Raw genomic sequence first — 12,567 nt, 5'->3', positions numbered from 1 at the left:
CGATCATTCTCTCTCCAGCTCCATTTCTGTCACCGAGTCCATGTTTCCCAACTACTGAATCTTCCTCTTTGTTCTCGACTTTTGCATTCCAGTCACCCATTATTATCAATGCATCTGGAAAAGGGCATTATGCTTGGAAAAGTACTGGGTCAGAAAAAGAGAGGAAGAACCTCAACAAGAAGGACTGACAATGGATGCAATGACAAGTGGGAGGGTGGTGCAGGACCAGGAGGTTTCCTTCTGCTATACACAGGGTCCATACACAACGTCACTGCAAATCTGTCCAACTCAAAGGCATCTAACAACAACACAACTTTTCACAGAAAGACTGGCTTATTGTTCCTAGAACGATCCCTGCTAGTCTTCATTAAGAAGGCACTACTATACAAGTCATACTCTCTACACAACAGGCCTCTATTAGCAAGCCTGAACAACTGCTCATAAACAGAGTCGACTCTATCCACAGGAAAGACACAATCTGTAAGGAAACTGAGCAGAACATTAGCCAGAATGTAATCCCTACATATCTCAATGGCCTCACAATCACTTGAAGAAGCTGTTAACTAAAAAGGCAGTTTTTTCCATTTGATGTAGAGTTCTAGAGCACAAAGTTCACTGAATCATTAGACAGTAGGTCCCAAAAATGTTACAAGATTTCATGGTGATGTGGACAAACAGAATAATGGTGACCCACAAGGTTTAATTCCCTCTGTATTTACCTAGAAATCTAAGAGCTTTGACAACACAGAATGGAGCAAGAACAGATCATCAACATGAAGAGTCAACAAAAACATCACAAATTTTGTTCATATGAGAGTCCTTCATTATTATCAAAATGTAATGAAGATACTGTAGTGTCAATAATATAATGTATAAAATGTAATAATGAATTAAAAATGAAAAATAATATATTCCATAGCCCTTATATTAAAGTTTTTAAATTATCAGCAGTTTTTAAGACTGTTGGGAGAAATTATTAACTGGTTTGAAGTCATAATAATAATAATAATAGTATCAGTCAATTCAGTAATTCCATTTCTTTGAACCTAGCTTGAGGAAATAATACCAAAGAAACAAACTACTACGCAAAAAGACAATCTTGTATTATTTGAAATAACCACATCAAAACCAAAAAAACCCACCAAACCCCACTTACACATCGAAAAGTAAGCATAAAACACACAAATTCTAAAACTGCTTACAATAAACCACTGACCTATGGACAGTAAGAAAAGGAGATACATAAAGAGATAACAGCTTTTTTTTTGATGGTTTAATGGTTTGATATGATTTTCACCCTCATCTCTGATTTTCTGTATTACTGTTTTATTATTTTTAATAGTCCTTTTATTTATTTTTAAGGTCTAACTCCTAGCACTGATTTTTGTTACTGTTGTATTATTATGTGCTATAGAATTAGAACCAACTCACAGCTGACCCTCCAGCAGGTTTTCTCAGACTATAAATTGCACAAAACGAGTTGTTTGCCCATCTTTCTCCCAAGGAGCCCACTGAGGGATTCGAACAGAAAGGTGCTGTCTTTGGGTCTGCAAAAGAACTTCGTTTATAAACCAATGCAATTTCAATTCATCTGCATTTTTTCTTATTCACTGCCAGCTTTCACAGGCATATAAATGTATGAAACAATTTAAAATACCACAGTTTTGGACATGTACACCTCAAGCCTCAAAGTGGCCCCCTTTGCTTTGTTGTTGTTGTTGTTAGGTATCGTTAGGTCACTTGCAAATCATAGAAATCCCATATACAATAGCTCTGAACCCTGTGCTATCTTGAGCCAACCTCGTTGTCTCTGACACACCTATCCACATTACCCTAGTCAGTAAGTCAATCCATTGTTGTCTCTGACACACCTATCCACATTACCCTAGTCGGTAAGTCAATCCATCTCATCCAGGGTCTTCCTCTTTTGCACTGTCCTTCCACTCTTCCAAACATGATGTCCCTCTCTGAGGACTGGTCTCACCTTGCCCAATGTATGTCAAACAAAGCCTCAGAATTCTTGCCTTCAAGGAACAGCCTGTTTTATACTCTCCAAGATGAACTTGTTTGTTCTTTGTTGTTGGTGTTAAATGTTGTCAAGTCAAGGACGACTCATAGCGACCCTATGAACAAAAGACCTGAACCGTGTTGTGTAACTATTGTCATTTCTCTAAGTTCATAGTGTTTCTGGTGGCATGCTGTTTAGGAAGTAGATGCCACTCCAGTCTTTTTCCCAAGTCTTTTAAAGCAGATTTTGCCAGCACAATAGGCTGGGAGTCTTTTGTATAATAGACGCAGCTTATTCTTTCTGGCAGACCTGGGGTTATGTGAGACATCATAGATTTCTTCTGTAGCCTGAGAAGGGAAAGCTCTCCCACCGTTGTTTATTATTGCAGATGGCTGTAAGGACCAAAACAGTCTGGTTTCTTTTTTTTTTTTTTTTTAAATACGGCTATTATCATCATCACCCAAACTGGGTGACTCAACAACAACTTGACACTTGTTCTTGTTGTGTACCACAGAGTCAGAACCAACCCATGGCTGAACTACCAGTGGGTTTTCAGAGGCAGTTAATCACACACCAGCTGCTCTATAGAGCAGCTGGTGGCCTCAAACCATGTGCCTTTGAGATTGCAGTGCAGCTTCTTTCCACTAGGCCACCAGTGCTCCCTCACCCTGATACAAAGAGGGGTTAACCTTAGAAAAGGATTAGGCTTGGGAGCCATGATTTTCCTTTTACATTTATTGTTGGAATCTTTTAGAACTTACTCAGGTACTAATTCTTTAAATTGTAAACACTAATGAATAAATTATGGTGCTCTGGTGGCCTAGTTGTAAGAAGCTGCAGTGCAATTCTGAAGGCAGGCAGCTCAAATCCACACCAACTGCTTCATGGGACAAGGTAAGCAAACTCCTCCTATGAGATTAACTGCTTCCCAAAACCTGCTGGAGGGTCAGCTACAGGTTAGTTCTGACTCAACGATATACAACTAGTAGCACAGTGAATAAGGAATTGTGCTGCCAGTCCAAAGGAAAGCAGTTCAAATATACCAGCTGCTGTTAAGGGAGAAAGATGGGAAATCTCCTCCTATGTGATCTATAGCTTCTGAAAACCCCTTGGAGGGTCAGTTATGACTAGGTTCCAACTCAATGCATGTATCAATGTAGTCACTGGTAGTATTAACACAGAGTGTATGGTTCTCAAACTTTGAAATATTAAGAATTATCAGGGAAACAACCTCATGCAGACTGACACAAATCTCTAGGTGAAAGTGATGAATAAAGCCAATCAACTGTATTTTAACAAGTTCCTCAGGTGATTCTAGTGAGTGGATTCCTGCAACAAATAATACATCATCATCATCATAATCATCATCATCTCCTAACCTAGAAAACAGGAGCTCTGGTTGAACTGGCAACCCAAACGTACAAGGTTCAAATCCATCAATTGCTCCAAGGAAGAAAGATAGTCAGTCTCTTCCTGTGCCTCTGAAAACCCACTGCAGGGTGTGCTATGGGTCAGTTCCAACTCATACCAGCAGTATTTCAACAACCTACAAAGGACAAGAGTTCTGGTGGCCTGGTAAAAACAAGCTATGCTGCCAAACCAAAGGTATGCTGAGCAAATCTACCACCTGCTCCACAGCTGACATGTACTCTCCTTCCATGCCATTTAGTCTCTGAAAACCCACTGGAGAGTCAGCTATGAGTCAGTTCCAACTCAATGGCAAATAACAACAACCTACATGAGAATTCTGAATACCACAAACTGTCAAAAGAACTAACAAATCCATCCCTGAAAAACTGCAACCAAGGTGCTCCACAGAGGTAAAGATGATGAATCTTCATCTCACATACTACCAGTACGTTATTACAAGGGGCCAATGCGTGGGAAACATGTATAGGAAAGCAGTCAATGAGAAAGAAAAGGACCTTCAATGAGATAGCCTGACAGAGTGGCTGCAACAGGGGGAACAGCAGTAGAGACTGTTGAGTGGTGAGTGACAGGGAAAGGTTTTCATCTGTTGCTCAGGTTGTTGAGTACAACTTACAGTGACCTTATAAGTGGCATATCTGAACCCTCTCCTATGCCTGTGCCATACTCACCATCTGACATACTCAAGCCCATTACTGTAGTCACTGTGTCAATCCATTTCACTGAGGGTCTTCCTCTTTGTGCCAATCCATTTCACTGAGGGTTTTCCTCTTTTTCACCAACCTTCCACCTTTCTAAGCATAGTATCCCCTTCCAAGGAATTGTTGTTTTGTGTTGTCAAGTTGAAATCAACTCTTAGTTGACCCTCCAGTAGGTTTTCAGAGGCAGTAAATCCCTGAGAGGAGTCCATCCTTCTCCCCGCAGAGACAATGGTAGATGCGAACCACATATCTTTGGGATTAAAGCCCTTTCTTACTAGACCATCAGAGCTCCCTTGCAAGAAATAGCCCTCCTAACTAACAACATGCCCGTGGCTCAGTGGTATGGAATTGCGCTGCCAGCTCAAAGGTATGTAGTTTGCATTCACCAGCTACTCCGCAGGAAGATGGGCAAACTCCTCCCATGTGATTTACTGCCTTTGATAAACCTGCTGGCAAGTTAGCTAGGGATCAGTTCTGACCTAACAGTACTCCCAACAGCAACATGTCCAAAATATGACATGAAGCTTTACCATCCTTGTCTCTCACCTTATCAAAGACATTGTCTATCTGTCCTTTTTGTCAGTCCACGCGATATTTGGTACTCTTCTGCAGCACCACAACTCAAAGGTATGAACTCTTCTTCTGCCATCCTTATTCACTGTCCAGCTCTGACACATAGCAAGTGACTGAAAAGACCAGGGCTTGAATAAGGCCCTTTGGTCAGTCACTATTATTTAGTCAACTAGATGGCATCTAACAATAACATAGTAACAGGTAACTGCTCCATTAGTATCTGGAAAGTTGGTGGTTTAAACACACCTACAGGCATCTCAGAAGACAGGCCTAGAGAGCTCTTCAGAAATCCCAGCCTTGAAAACCCCAAGTTGGAATCAACTCAATAGAATACAACCATGCATATTCTTTTATTACATAGTAGGAACCATTCTCACACTTTAGACTATTATCTCCTTTAATCCTCTAACAACCCCATCAGTATACATTAATAATTTTCTCAACTGTTTTATAAAGATCCCTGATAAACTGACTGACTGAAGTCACAGGGCAGTGCCCCAATATCCAGTAAGTTTAAAAATTGCTGAGCCAGAGTTCTAACCTTAGAAAGTGCTGTATGTTGCTACAGTCCAATCAAAGCTTTCTGTTTTACTTCAAATACTGTACTTAAAAGACAAGATATTAACAGAACAAAAGTTCTGGTGGTGTAGTCCTTAACAAGCTGTGCTGCTACTTCAAGGCAAGTGGTTCAAATCTACCAGCAGTTCTATAGAAAAATAAGCAGTCTCCTCCTGTTAGGATTTTACAGCCTCAGAATGGAGGGTTACTAAAAGTTGAAACCAATTCTGTGGTAGTGAGTTTTGAGATCCATCATGTGTTTTTGTTTCTCAAATTAAAGAGTTGCTAGGAGAGTGCATGGTGAAAACTCTATTAAACCAGGAAGAGTTAAAAGATTTAGGGTCATTCGAACATATTGTGCTTAACTCACATCAGTTCATAATGCCATGTCTGTCTCCCTTAGTAGGCTGAGCCCCAGGTACGTGTGGGCTATGTACTGTATCTTCTATCAAGTGCCTTATAACTATCCTAAGAAATATGAAGGGTTATTATGTGGAGAACAAACAGACTTAATTCACACTACTCCCAGGGCTACAACTAAAGTGGATATGTAAAAAAAAGGGACTAAGTTTTTTTTTAACAATAAGTTTCATATTTACTTAGGTAAAGGAACTGGAGGAATATTCAAGAAAATATTTTAATTATTTCTTCTTTTAAAAATCTTAAAGCAAGCAAAGAATTTTACTAACCAGAATGCTTACAATCTAAGGCTGACAAGCAGGAATGCAACAGACATAATAAAAGGTTCTCAGTTTTCTCCCAAGATTCAAGTTCTGTTAGTCTAAATTATAATATATTTCATTTACTTTTTCACTCATTATCCAATACATTCATTTACTCTTTCACATTAACTGTTTCTAGTTTCAACTAGTGCTATAGTAGAACTCTTGTGCCCGAATGGTAAGAAGCTGCCCGGCCAACTCAAAGGCAGGCAGTTCAAATCCACTAACTGCTCCATAGGAGAAAGATGGGTTGTGTCCTCTCCTGTGGTCTGTTGTTGTTATTGTTATGTGCCGTCGAGTCGCTTGCAACTCATAGCGACCCTATGTACAACAGCCCTAAACTCTGCTCTGTCCTGTGCCAATCGCACTGTCTCTGACACTCCCATCCTCTGAAAACCCACTGGAGGGTCAACTACTGAGTTGGTTCTGACTCAATGGTACACAACTGTGCTACACTGGGCACACTGGTGATGCTGTCCTTAGAGAAGTGTGCTAACCTATACGAAGTGCCCTTCTAGTGGTTCAAATCCACCACCATTAGCTACACAGGCCAAAGACGGGCCATCTAATTCTGTGTGACTTAGTTTCAGGACACCTGCTGTAGGGTCAGCTATGAGTTGCTTCAACTTGAAGACAATGAGTGAGTGCTATACAAGTTATACGGAAGTAAAGAACAGAGGATGACACAAAGTATTCTAGAAAATTCTTCTATCCTAGGGAACAAGGAAGGAGTAAAGTGATAGAACAGTCCAACAATAAACGGTTACTTAAGTCGGAAAATGGGGTAAAAGTAAAAAAAAAAAGGTATTACAGAAGAATGTTGTCTAAGTAAGTGCATTTGAGATAGATTTTGAGGGACCCACGAGGAAAGAGGAGAACAGGATCTCTAGAAGAATGTGGGCATGAAAATGATTGTGTGCTAGTAAGATCTGAGTAATGATCTGAGAAAGGGGGCAACTCTGGGGTAGTAGAGCAGCAGCTAGAAATAATCTAAATTTAGTAAATTCTGGTACTAAGAAGCCCTTGAGATATTAGTTTAGCCAAGAACCAAGGATGACTCCGCTGACACTGGGAAAGAAATAGGTGTTCACTTCCCCCCCTCATATTATGACCTATTTTTTTTTCCATAAAGATATAAGTTCCAAATAAAGTCACTGATGTCTTTTTTATTTCTCCTCAACTATTCTTATACTAATCAACTAGGACAAATTTTTACAGATAAACAATGGGAATACAACCTAGCTTAAAATAAGCTGAGTTTGTTAAATGTATCTGTAAAACTTAAGAATTTCTGACTTAAAACTTTGATCACTTTCACACACAGAATCTCAGAAAAGTGATAAAACAAGGCCTCTCAAGTTGGAAGGTGTATGGGAGTAGGGCAGAGTGAGAGGTCACAAATGTAGTAAAAACTGGCAAAAAAAAAACCAACTGGCTAGTCTCAGTTGAAGAGCCACATAGTAGGAAACATTTAAAAAAAAAAGGGTCTCCTTAATGAAGTCCATTTGTTGTTGGAAGGAAGACCTTTTTCCTATTAAATCTTGCTGCAAAATGCAGTAGTTACATCAGTCTTTCCAAAAGGATCCTACGAACTATAACACAAAAGAAATCTTAAGTGTTATAAAACCCATTAGTATTTTCCAAAGAAAACTGTTCACAACAGTGACTTTTACAAAAGATGTGAATGCTTTAAATGAAGAAAATTCCTCTACGAAAAAAGTCAGACTTATTTCACAAATTAAGTCATAATGTATTTGATGGACAGTGTACAAACAAAGGTCAGAGACTGTTTTTATTAGGGCTGAAAGATGAATATGGAGGTGTTTTATACCCCAAACTCCAGTATTCCAACTCAGTGTCACATCCTGTTTTTAGAACTCATAAAAATCTTAATGATGCAGTGATTCACGTTTTCTTAACTTCAGTGATGTGTTAGCAGACAAGGCATCTTCATGTTTTGAAGAAATTGCTGTATCCGAAGGCCAAAACAGTACTCGACCACGATGATTAAATACATAAAATGATGGATGATTCCTTATTGTATCAAATGTCTTATTTTTCAGTTCTGATGTGGCATCCATGTCTTTAAATTCCCCTGCAATATGAACTATACCGTAACAGGTAACTGCAAAGGCCAGCAGTGTTTGAAGAACTATATCCATTGGCAGTGATTCATCTTCCTTCTCTGTTAATCTCATGTAAGAACGATGCTGCGCAGCAGAAAAGGCTGCATGGGCTAGGGCAAAGAGGCCAATGCCCACTAACCCCTTCCACAGTGATGGCACCATCATCCTCGGACGAGTAGCAGTCCTACAAAAGCAAAAGGTGCGGCAGCCTTTCAAGGTGAGTTCATATTTACAAATTATATTTTAGAAACCAAACACTGTATAATCTCCATGTACATAGCAGAGCCAGTATTGGGCAGTTATATGAACATTTCAAATATAACCAAATACTCAGAAAAACTTGCTGGTCCCTGGGTCCCAGGACTATAGGCTGGGAGAACAACAGAGTCAATTGGCATAAATAATACAGCCCACATAGTCAATATTATTTTGCATTCTATTGCAATGCGTAAATAATGACCCCAATCTCAAAAGCTTCTAAGGACAATTTAAAGTACTACTACTAGTCGCTTTGTATCTGAAACAAAGTTGGTGAAAGAAAAGCAAAGAAACAACTAATCCAAAGGCCTCATGATCACACAAACGTCCACCTTTCCAACCCTGAGAATAGAACAACCAGATTGAGCCTGGTACCAATGATGACCAATCCTAACGGGGGCATAGGAGAATGTCCTAGACAGAGTTGACAAAACATGCAGAACAAAACTCAAAAAGACATTTTTAAGAGGCCAAGATGACTGGTCTGACAGAGACTGGAGGAATCCTCAAGACTACAGCTCTTCATCACCCTTATAACCTGGAACAAAACTTGCCCCAATGACCCCACTTTCAGCCAGGCAACAGAAAGGCCTGTAAGGTGAGCTCTGACACTAGGAAGGTACTCACACCTCAGAATCATCAACCACAAAACATCAAAAGCCAGTATTTGCCCAGGTGCAAAGCTCACAAGACAAGGAGAAGGAGAACTTAATGGAAATGAGAATCAAAAGGAAAAAACATGTTATTATATTGTGGGTACTGCAATTAACTTCATAAAATAAACTACGTATGAATAGTTAAATGGAAAACCAATTTGCTTTGTAAACTTTCACTCAAATCACAATTAAAAAAAAAGCTGTGCAATTATTTTCTCTGCTTAAACCAGCATTTTTAAAGACTAATAGCTATTTCTTTCCTAAGGTATCTTTTACATAGTTGTTTTTAAAGAATTTTTGGTACTTTCTACCAAATGTAACCAATAATTCCACTACTTCATTTAAAATTCTGATTATTTTCATAACCTAAAGAACTCCAAGTACAATATTTATGACATCTTAATTCTAATATCTGTCCATACTAATATGAAATTTTAATGTGTAACATATTATTATTGCTATGTTCCGTGAAGTCGGAACCAACCCATACCTGATCCTCCAGGAGGTTTTCAGAGGCAGTTAATCACATGGGAGAAGACTGCCCATCCTTCTCCTGGGGAGCAGGTAGGTGGATTCAAACCACATGCCTTCAGGCTTGTGGTAGGCCACCAAAGCTCCCTTACTATCAGACAGTACAATTTTAAGTAAAATTTTACTACTAACAAATGGATCTTAAACAATTGCTTTGTCTCGGGCATTAAAAACTATTCCATTCAACTTAGAAAATCAAGAGACTGACCTACATAAAAAAGTAGAATTAACCTTTAAAAGAAAAAAAAAAATCTAAGTACTATTGAATGAAGTATGTTTGAACAAGAAGCTTAATGTTCTTCTGACCAATCATTTCTTAACATCCCTGAGCAAACTATTTTAAGGATTTGAAATAGGGCTCTATAAAAAGCAAGGTCCCATCATAGGAACTAAACACATTCCATCATAATAGTTGCTGAAGCATAATACACCAAGCTTCAGATATCAGCTTATTATCAGTACAATAAGACATTTACCTATTTTTACTGTACATCAATGAAATTGAGTATGTGAGTAAATTGGAAACATGTCATGAAGAGAGCTGGATTTGCAACTGTAACACAAATTTACAGTACCAACTTAATTCCTTTCTGTATCTGCAACTCAGTTCTAACATAAATACTCAACACCTCCACCAACTCCAAAGTCTCTTCAGAGGCATTCTCACAATGGCTAATCTTAGGCAAGATTAAAAGCTTTATTTCAACACTCAGTGAAAAATAAAACCTTCAAAATCTAAAATACAGCACTACATGGTAACCAATAATAAACAACGAATTGAATTATACAAAGTTGAGAAGCAACTGCCAGAAAGAATACAATTACAATTTTACAAAAACTAGTAAGCAAACGGCCTGGCAAATTCTTTTTTTTTAAGAAATTAAGAAAACAAACATTTAGGTTGTGTTCCTTTTCTATCCATGTATGTATCAATTTATCTACTGAACTTGATGAGCATACAGGATCCTTCATCAAGTCCGCTTGACATATTATCAAAAGCTTATTCAAAGTCGTAAGTCATAATAGTAATAAAAATAATTATGAAAGCCAGAAATGCTCTTTTTGTAGAATCCCAATGGAGCATAAGACACATATCTCCTACTTATTCCAAACACCACGTCCTCCCTAAGGACAGGGTAATCAAAAGCTCTGTCATATTTACAAATTCAAGTTTAAAAAGCTCTATCTGAAACCAAAGAGAAAATCATATTGATGGAAACAGAATACCCAGAACGAAATTAAGTATGATGACACACTGCAAAAAGTGGAGCCAATGTCACTGAACAATGTTATGTGGTACTTGTTAAATAGGGAGTTGAAAACACACTAAAATCTAATTTAAAAAAAAAATCAAAATTTCATAGGCTGCACCAATCAATGGTCAGGATCTAATAAATGAGCCCCATAAGAGGATCTTAAATGCAGATGGCAACACGAGGTGCTCTAAGGCTCCACCTAGATTTTTTTTTAATGCTAGACAAAATAAAACATAACTATTTTAAACACATTATGTAATAAATGAGACTCTGGAAGCCCATAGTCGTCTCAATAGCTCAGGAAATGGAAAGGCAAATTCGATGAGCTCCATTGTACTCGGCAAGGCCAGAGTGCGAGCTCGCAGAGCGCCTCCGCCAACACCAAGAACAACAAAGGCAAGTTGGAGAGGCCGCGCCGCCAACTAGCCCACGGCCTCGAGCCCGCCCGCCCGGCCTGCCCGCCCGGTCGTCCGCCACCTTTTGTCCGCCCGGCCCGGAGACACGGCCGCACACCCCGCGCTCGCCCCACACTAGCTGCGCCCCCCCCCAACACACTCCACCAGGCCTCACCGGGCTCTACCCTCCACCAAAGAGACTCGAGCTGGGAGACTGCTGGGGTGGGGTCTGCGAGAGGGATGAGGCCACACAAAGCCGACGTGACCCCACACCCGCCGCCCTGCAAAGCAGCCTGGGATCCGAGCTCGACCGGCGGGATACACCATCTTCCACCCAGCTCCCGCCCTAGCTCCCACCCCCTCCCCCAAAGTGGCACCCAAGAGTCCATGACAGCCCCGGACGTTTCCCCTCCTCCCCCCGCCCACACCGGGCCCCAGGACTGCGGGGATGGGAGCGGGGACTTCGGAGGACCTCCGTCCTAAATCTCCTCGCCCTAATCGGACACTTACAGCCGTGTTATTCGTTACTGTTGCCACTGCGTACGACACAGCCGCCACCTTCTCCTCCACCCCAATGAGGTGAAGCGCTCGATGCGGGGGTTTAAAAAAAGACAGGGGGGGGGAAAAAAAAAAAAAAAAAAGAAGCTGTGGCGCCTGCGCAGTCAGCCCTCGCTCTCCCTCACCGCCACATCCCGGTTTTGACCATAGAGTGTAAATCAAGACCAGAGAGGTGCTGCCTCTCTATGGTAAGGCCCCGCACGGGCGTCGACCTGCAAAACCGACAGCGCCTGTGCAGTGCGGCCTCGCTTTCCCCTCACCCACAAAAGCCGGGTCTAACCATAGAGTGTAAACCGAGTCCAGAAAGGTACAGCCTTTCTTATGGTAACGCCCCTTAGCGCGCGCCGGCCTCGAAAACCGAGGGCGCCTGCGCAGTACCGCCTCCTCGCCGACTCACGACCACAGCCTGGTCTGACCATAGTTTAAACTGAGGCCTGAGAAGTCCTTTACGGTAACGTCCTGCGGCTGCCATCCTGTTTTCTTGTGGGCTCGGAGACCAGAAGACCCAAATATTTGTGTCTCTTTAGAGAACATTGTTTGACCCTGATGAGGACCGGTACAGAAAAAAGTTCTTTCAGAAAAGGGTGGTCCATAGGGAGAAAAGTGCGGCAATGAATGAATGGAAATCCAAAATCTCTGTAAATGCTTATTAAAATTATTTTTTTTTAAAAAAAAAGGGTGGTCCAAAGTAATTGAGCCTCTTGGGTAGTCGGGGCAAAACTCCGGCGACATGAAGGAGGTCAGATCCTAGCACTTAACGGTCGCAGAGACTCACAAATGCAGGGAGTAGGGAAAGG

At 40.7% G+C, this 12,567-nt stretch overlaps 1 protein-coding gene across 2 annotated transcripts in view; it reads right to left on the bottom strand.

Annotated features, from left to right (window-relative positions):
* Positions 1 to 11,814, bottom strand: part of CLASP1 (cytoplasmic linker associated protein 1) — a 346,681-nt gene extending 334,867 nt beyond the window's left edge. The window contains exon 1 of one of the 2 annotated variants that reach the window (XM_006895129.1): positions 11,723 to 11,814. The gene's annotated coding sequence lies outside the window, so the exon portion shown is untranslated. The remainder of the gene's footprint in view (positions 1 to 11,722) is intronic. The other variant, XM_006895130.1, reaches the window with a different exon arrangement.
* Positions 11,815 to 12,567: the final 753 nt, after the last annotated feature.

Source organism: Elephantulus edwardii, unplaced genomic scaffold, assembly GCF_000299155.1.
Source record: "Elephantulus edwardii isolate Elephantulus edwardi_28Jun2011 unplaced genomic scaffold, EleEdw1.0 scaffold00160, whole genome shotgun sequence".
Taxonomy (NCBI): domain Eukaryota; kingdom Metazoa; phylum Chordata; class Mammalia; order Macroscelidea; family Macroscelididae; genus Elephantulus; species Elephantulus edwardii.
This window is presented reverse-complemented; position numbering and strand designations above follow the sequence as displayed.